Genomic DNA, 8,588 nt, shown 5'->3' with positions numbered 1-8,588 from the left:
TGGTTTACTTCCTCTGCTGATTATGTCTGGGCGCTGGGAAGGGCACGGGCAATGCAGAGTGCACCAGCACACTGCCTGCCCACAAGGAGCTTAGGGCCGAGGGAACTAAAACGGCAAGTCTCTGGGCCGAGCAGTGGGCCTGGGAGGGAAAGGCCACCTCTACTGCTAGTAGGGAGAGCACCAGGAGGCTGCGGGTGGAGTGTGTACCTCCCACACGGAGGCCTGAGAAAGGTGTGTGCAGGGAAGGCATGCCAGGTGGGGGAACAGAGCATGCAAATTGTATTAGCTTCCCGTCACTGCTAGAACAAGTAACCACAAACTAGGTGGCTTAAAACAAAAGAAATGTGTTCCCTCACAGTTCTGGGGGCCAGAAGTCCAAAATCAGGTGTTAGCAGGGCCTCACTCCCTCTAGAGGCTGTAGGGGAGAGCCTGTTCCTTCCCCTTCCACTTCTGGTGGCCCCGGGCATTCCTTGGCTCGTGGCTGCATCACTCTGATCTCTGCCCTCACACTACTCTAATTGCATCGTCTCTTTCTCTTCTCTGTGTGTCTCTGTGTCTCTTACGAGGACTCTCATCACTGGATTTAGAGCCTACTTGGATAATCCAGGATAAGGTCCCTTTCTCAAAATCTTTAACTTAATCACATTTTTGCCATATAAGATAACATCCACTGTTTCACCATGTAAGGTAACAGGTTCCCGGGATTAGGACATGGCCATGTCTTTTGGGGGCCACCATTCAGCTCCCTACAGGCATTAAGGCTGCCATGGCGTGATGATTCAGGGAACCCAAGTAATTGACAGGGGGCTGCAGAGATGAGGTTGAAGAGGCCACGGTCACATAAATGGGAAGGCTGAAGCTGTGACAATGGTTGTGGACACAAAGGTGTCAGGTATTTGCACAAATACAAATGTGCACAAAAAGTGAAATCATCAGGACTTGGTCTCCCCACTGGACCCGAGTTTCATCCTAACACCGACAGTTTGATTCCAAGTGTCACAAAGGATTTTTGACACGTATTCATTTTTCTAAATGACTCTTTTAGTGATACTTCCAGGGTTAGAGATCGCAGGGACAAACCCATCACTGCTTGGACAATTGGAGTAACTCCTTCCCTGACTCCCCTCCACAGGGCAGCCAGATGCTGCTTGGTGACACGCAAGGCCAACCCTGCCATTTCAAAGTCCAAGACTTTTAGCAACTTCTCTTGTCCCACTGGTCGAAGTCCAGACTGTCACAGCAAGAGGCAATGTGACACAGTGGCTAAGCCATGGCCTGATTTTTTTTTTTTTTTTTTTTTGAGACAGAGTCTTGCTCTGTCACCCAGGCTAGAGTGCATCACCATAGCTCACAGCAACCTCAAACTCCTGGGCTCAAGTGATCCTCCTGCCTCAGCCTCCCCAATAGCTGGGACTACAAGCACACACCTCCATGCTCAGCCAATTTTTCTATTTTTTTGTAGAGATAGGGTCTCACTCTTGCTCAGACTGGTCTCGATCTCCTGGCCTCCAGCGATCCTCCTGCCTCGGCCTCCCAGAGAGCTATCATGCCTGGTCCATGGCCTGATTTTGAATCCTCTGTCCCTCTTCTTGACTGTGTGACTTTGGGAAAATTGCTTAACCTTTCTGTGCCTCAGTTTTCCCATCTATGAAATGGAGATAATACCTTCATCATAGTGGTGTTATAAGACTCAAATGAGTTATTATTATATTTTTTTCAAAAACAGTGCCTGTTTTGGCTATTACTACTACTTTGACCTCTAATTCTGTACCCCTGGAGTCTCTATTCTTAGCAGCCTATACTGGAACCAGGGCAAGGTGATCAACATGTTTCATGGTTATATGGTTAATGCTCAGAGTGACAAAGGCGACTCTATTCCCCAGAGTCCAATGAGCCTCTTTGTAGCGCAGAGAAGTCCTGTGACTAGTCGCAGGTCCCAGAGTTCCCCGCAGAGGCAGGACAGGCTGCAGGCTCCAGTCAGGCTTCCCCACAAGCAGCCTAACACCTGGTACAGGTGAGTACCGCGAGGGGTGGGTGGCCACCCAGGGCCCTCGGCACATGGAGATCCGGTGGTAGCTGCAGGAATCAGCCAGACTTTTACAGCCGTGTGTCTGTAGCCGGCCATGTTGATCCAGGTGTGCTTCATCCAAATGTCGATTTTAAAACCTGAGATATGATTCACATGTCACAAATATCACCATTTTAGTGTACACTTCACAGTTTTTGGTATACTCACAAAGTTGTGCAACCATCACCACTAATTCCAGAACATTTCATCACCCCATAAAGAAACCCTGTACCCAAGAACAGTCACTCCCCACTCTCCCCTGCCCCAGCCCCCGCCAGCTCCTAATCTGCTCCCTGGGGATTTGTCTGTTCTATACTCATCCTCATTTCTGATGGTTGAGTTTCTCTGGTCTGCTTCTCAATTCACGGAGTCAACCGGCACACTGACATGGACCAGGGAGGGAAATTAGACTCCATCTTTCTGCACGTGGGAAAACCCATTTGCAATATGAAGAATCAGCCCATCTGGGTGGAGTCATCCCTGTCTCTCCCTGAGCCCCGTACTCTATCCAAACTCCCCGGTCCCCAAGCACCCACCTTTGTGAACGCTGTCTCCTTTGCCTGGAACGCCTTCCCCAGCCGCTTGTCCGTTCGGCAAACTCGTATTGATCGTCCAAAGCCCAGACCCGGTGTCGCCTGCTCTCTGAAGCCTGGCCTTTCTTTGTGCTTCTCTGTCCTGAAGTCCAGGTGCTTACATCTCTTTCTAGATCATGAGGAAATCCAGGCAGAACAACGTGATCCTTCATTTCTGTATCCTGCACATCTAAAACAGGGCCCATTATACCCTAAATAATCAAGAAATGTTTGTTCCATTGCATAGGCATCCACTTATTTTACACTCCCAATACATGCAGACATTTAAAGTGTAAAGCCAAGTTCAAGTGTGTAGTAAAAAAATTCATGGTCTAATTCACGCTGAAGGCAGGGTTGCCCATGACATCATTGTGACGTTCTTGCTCCTAGATTTAAGTGTACTGCAAAATGCTCATTTGTGGAAAACTCCAAACATTAATATTTAAAATACACGCTATATAAATGAAATCATAAACACAACCGCTAACGGTCTCCAGCGTCTTACTCCCCTCTGGACTTCCCGGCACTTGGACACACGAGGTGCTCAGTAAATGGATAAGGAATGGGAAGACCACATTTTTTTTTCTTTGCTTGTACTCATAGAAACCGAGTAAATACTATTATGGGACTCAAAGTCATTTGATGACCTGTCATATATTTAGACGGAACTGCGTGCCTGTGTTTTGTTTGGGGTTTTGGAGGAGGGTTGTTTGTAGTTGCTGACGCTTTGCCCTAGGGTGTTCATGAACCGCTCAGCAATTCATACCTTCTCCAAGTTATTTCTAAGATCCGTTTTTGCTTTGGCTGTGAAGCCCTTGCCCTTGGAGGAATGTGAGGGATTGCGAGTAATAACAAGGTGGCCAAAGGCTCTGCTGAGTGGCCCTCTATGGACCTCAGTTTCCTCGCATGTAAATTGACAGGAATGATCACATAGGTTTTCTTTCTTTGCCCCAAGATTTGATATGTAAGAAACGATCTTAAAAACGCTCCTCCCTTGGTTCTCATTTTTGGATTCAGGATCAGAGCGCTGCAGCAGGAGCGGCCCACGGATGTGGAGTCAGCAGAAGTTGACTTCTTTCCAGTTGGATCGTCACCTCCAAGATGCTGGTAGCTCCAGATTCCTGCTGCCTGGCTGTTTTCCTCTCTCACGACACAGGCTACTTTCCAATGTGCAAACCTGTCCAACCTGAAAATTAAGGCCATTAGAATAGGAAAATATTTAGGACAAGGAGCATTTCCCTGTCTAGCTAGAAGGAATCTGAAAGGACCTCCGGTGACTCTGACGTTTTCCATCAGGGAGGAGGGAGGGGGAGCAGGAGAAGCAGCCCCCCCACCACATAGGCCAGTCGGGAGGGAGCACGAGTGTACTACCAGGGAGCACCTCCAAGATCTCTCTTGAGGGGGCATCAAATTCAGAGCATAAAACTCTACGAAGTCCTCTGGGGGCAGGGCGTGGAGTGCAGATGGGGCGAAAAATTGTCTTTGGGTCAGGGGTTTTTCAGAGGTCGAGTAATCCCCTAGTTCCACACCCGCAGTTTACACCTGGGCCAGCAGGGAGTCGATGTGGTCACCACTCACTGGGCCACTCAGAAGAGCAGTGGAGCTGGGCGCAGTGGCTCTCGCACTACGGGAGGCTGAGGCGGGAAGACTGCTTGAGCCCAGGAGTTCGAGATTGCAGTGAGCTATGATCGGGCCACTACGCTCTATCTTGGGTGACAGAGTGAGATCCTGTCTCTAAAAAATAAATTATTTTTTTTTTAAAAAAGGGGGAAATGGAGCCTGTCCTGGATATGTGGCCTGTTCAGCTGCCCACAATGAGCAATGCTAGGCAGCTCTCAGACCAGGCCAGCCTCCTCCCACGGCCGCTCAGCCCCCTGCCCGGGCACCTGGCAACCCGGGTGCACCAGCGGTGCTGTGCGCCCCTCTGCCTCAGGCCTGCAGCCCCTGCCTCCGGGACAGAAGCTGACCCGGGCAGACTGTGGCCTCCGCCGTGGACTCCCATGCCCTCTGGCCAATTAGGCTCTGCTCCCCTGGCTGCTTCAGGCTGCCTCTGTCCCTTGAAGCGGTTCACTGCTCTTCCAAGGCAGCCTCTGCTCTTCCTGGACCCTGGCACACCCTCCCCCACTGCAAGCTCAGGCCCCAGACACCCCCTGAGCTCCTGCACGCTGGCCACGCCCTCGCAAACAACGCTTTGAAATAAACCTCCTCGCAGGACCCCATTTCAGCTGTCCCCTGTGACCTCCTGGCATCTTGACTGATACAAATGCCAGGGAGAACGTTTCTTGCTCCTAGAGCCCCAGGAGGGAAACCCTTCTCCGACCTCCTCCGGGGGAGAATTAGATGATGACGTGATGGAGTACTGTCCCCTCCGTTACCTTTTTGTTTTTAGCGTCACAAAAACTCTGAGCAGGTATCGTTACACCCATGTTACAGCTAAAGGAATAACAGTAACTGGTTGAAATGAGCATATTAATAATGATAGCTAATGCTCAGTGAAACCTGACAAGCACCAAAGTGCTTTCTAGCTGCTTCTCTCGGTCCCCTCACTCCACATTCTAGGGTGGTTCTCTTGTTCCACTTCTCAGGTGAGGCCCCCAAGGCGTGGGTGACATGTGTTTGTTAAGACGATGCTGGGGAGATGTTGGCAGAAGAGAGAAAACCAGACCCTTTAAGAACGCGGCGGAAGGGCCGAGTCCTGGGCAGAGGCAGCCCCGCACCCCCAGGCCTGGCGCCGCCCTCGCGCCAGCTGTCAGGAGGCCCGGCTGTGCTTCTGCTCCCCTCTTGACTCCAGTAAAGGGGGAAGGGGGACCCCCTAAACCTGAATGCCCCCTCTGGCCCTGAGTTTGTGCCAGTCCTCACTCCCCCTCCTCCCTGGCGAGAGAGTCATGCCAGCCCTGTGGCCTTGGCAGAGCACATCCTCCCACCTCGGTTTCCCCTTCCACGAAATGAGGGGCTTGGGCTAGAAGGATAACTTAATTCTCCTCCCACCCAGAAGTCCCTCTTTTATTTTGCTCACTGTCACCATGATAAGAAAGGCCCAGGCTAAATCAGAGCCAAAGTCAGTGAGGGCACATGGAGGTCTAGCACGAGGAATGAACTCCAAGGGCTGTAGAATTCCATGCAGCCGCCCCGCCCCGCCCCCGCCACGCTCACTGCACGGCCTCCCAGGGTGCCCAGTGCCTGCTGAGTCCCGGTTGCTGCCTTGTAGCACTAACTCGTATTAAATTATTTAGCCGGCAAATGATTATAAAAGCACTTTGCCAAAGTAAAGAACCACAGAAAGGCCAAATTCTAACAACAGTAATACCACCGTACGCTTGAATTAATTATTGAATTTTAAAAAGCCCGCAGATGGATGAATGCAATTCATTTCATGCCTTGTGGAGCCAAGGTCCCCGGGAGAGTGTCTGAAATTCACAGGCTCCCGGAGCGCGCTGGAGATTACACAGCGCTCGGCTGAACTGCCTTGCGGGCAGCCCGGCGATGGCCGAATGGGGCATTTCTGGCTGGAATGTCTCACTCTGGGGCTGAGGTTTTTGTGGTTGCAGCGCAGTGAAATTAGCATGCGGCCCCCTGGCCAACCCCGACCCACAGGCCCTGGGCTGTCCTGCGACCTGGCCGTGGTGTGATTTTTTTAACACCCATAATTTGTAACCTTTTCTCTCCTCTTTTCTCTGGCCCAGCTGGGGCATGGGGTGGGCTCCTCAGGTGAGGGTTTTCCAGAGATTGAATTTTGATCCCTCTAGCTCTAGCTTTTCTCATTTTGACCAGAGTCATTCTAAAATGCAAGGCACATTGTCCTGCCTTCCAAAACAGAGGACAGTGGAAAGAATTTAACCTCTTCCTGAAGAATCAGGTTAGCTTTAAGCATATCCACTTTCGAGCAGGGCCAGGTGCGAGAGGCTGGGGCTTCCCGCCCGCGCTCAGTGTCCCCAGGTTGCCGGGCTTGGGCAGTGCTCAGGTCTGCTTTCGTTGTGGCCACTGTCCCCGTCGGGGGCTGCAGCCACAACCCTCACTACTCACCCCCTTGCCCTTCCCAATTTGCTGCTTCTAATCTGCTGTGAGCAGAGGATCCAAATGGCCAAACTTACTAGCATGAGGTCTGAGAAAAGGAGTAGGGACGCTGCAGTGGGGGAATAGTGTGCCCTGCCAGACACCTGTCCACCTGGAACTGCCGAATGGGACCTTAGTTAGAAATAGGGTCTTTGTAGATATAAAAAGGCACAGGTCTGGGGGGAGATCATCCTGGAATCCAATAACTGGTGTCCTTATAAGAGGAACAAAGGGAAACACAGAGAAGGCCGCGTGACAAGAGAGGCAGAGACTGGAGTGCCGTGGCCACAACCCAGGAACGCCCGGCTTGCCGGAGCTGCCAGACACCAGGAAAGAGCCACAGCCGGAGCCTGCAGAGGGGGCGTGGCCCTGCTGCCACCTTGATTTTGGACTTCCAGCCTCCAGAACTGTAGGGCAACAGATTTCTCTGGTTTTAAGCCGCCCAGTTTATGGTAATTGACTACAATAGCCCTAGGAAACTAATATAGATGCTCTTTGATGTGTTATTTTACACTTTATGTTTTATATATTTCATATGTGGACATCACAGGCATTGTAGAGAGTTTTCAAAGTATTTTGCAAGTGTGAATTTCTGTGATTAAAGCTCAACAGAGTGAAGACAGGGGACCTGCTCAAAGCTGCCATCGGTACCTGTTGGCCTTCGTAGGACAAGGCAGGATTAGGGCTTGATGTCTGCTTGCCCAGACCCCTGTCTGTGACATAAGCTTCTCCCTTGAGTGGAGCACCTCTATTTTGGGTTTTAGGATCATAAAGATGCGTTTACAGCCAGGGTGGAGTCCAGGGCTGTGGGTCCCGGAGTCCTGGGACCAGCAGCACCGCCATACTAGGACCCGTTAGAGATGCAGGTTCTGACCCGAGCCCAGACCCGCTGCATCAGAAACCCTGTCTTCTCACAAGGCTTCTGGGTGTTCTGATGCACATCCTGTTTTAGAATCACTGGTTCTGGGTTTACAAACTGGGATTCTGCATGCCAGGCTATACTTTAGAAAATGCCTTTATTAGAAACATTTAAAAACCAGATTTCAAGCTGGGTGTTGTGGCACATGCTTGTAGTGCCAGCTACTCGGGATACTGAGGTGGGAGGATCGCTTGAGCCCAGGAGTTCAAGGTTACGGTGAGCTATGATGGAACCACTGCACTGTAGCCTGGGCAACAGAGTGAGATACTATCCCCGCCCCCCCAAAAAAAAAAAAAAAAAAAACACACCAAAAACACAGATTTCATAAAACATCCAGATTTCCTGCTTTCTTCTGAAAAATTAAGAGATCTGACAACAAAGACATTGTCATGTGGCAAAAATCAGTTGCACAAGGATAATGGCTGCCCACTTCCCACACCCTCTGTTCCCTCACCCCTGCCTCAGAGGGGTCTGGCTGCACTCACCTGGGGTACCTAATCTGCCTGGCCCTGTAGGCCCTTGGGTTTGAGACCCTAATCTAGTCCAATACCTCTTTTAACAGGCAGGGGACGCTGAGGAAGACGCAAGGCAATGAACAGCTTCCTGGGGCCCTGCAATGACACCATCTGCCGGCGATTCTGGCAGCTCGGAAGCCTTTGCAGGCGCTCGGCACAAGCACAAGAAGCTCACGGCGGGTCCCGCGCTGAGGAGCTCGGCTCTGGAATTGGGAACCTCTGGTGGGGCCACTGTCCAAGCAGGAGAAGGTGAGGGTGGAACAAGGCCAAGGCCATGGAGAAGGACAGGAGGAAGAGCTGCAAGTGAGGGTCAGAGGACAGCCGTGGAAAACGCCAGACAATAACAAGTGTGGACAAGGATACAGGAGATTGGAACTCACACACACACACACACACACACACACACACACACACGGTGTTGATGGGAAGGTAAGATGTGGCAGCCACTGCGGGAAACAGCA

This window comes from Eulemur rufifrons, chromosome 20, assembly GCF_041146395.1.
Source record: "Eulemur rufifrons isolate Redbay chromosome 20, OSU_ERuf_1, whole genome shotgun sequence".
Classification (NCBI taxonomy): Eukaryota; Metazoa; Chordata; class Mammalia; order Primates; family Lemuridae; genus Eulemur; species Eulemur rufifrons.
This window is presented reverse-complemented; position numbering follows the sequence as displayed.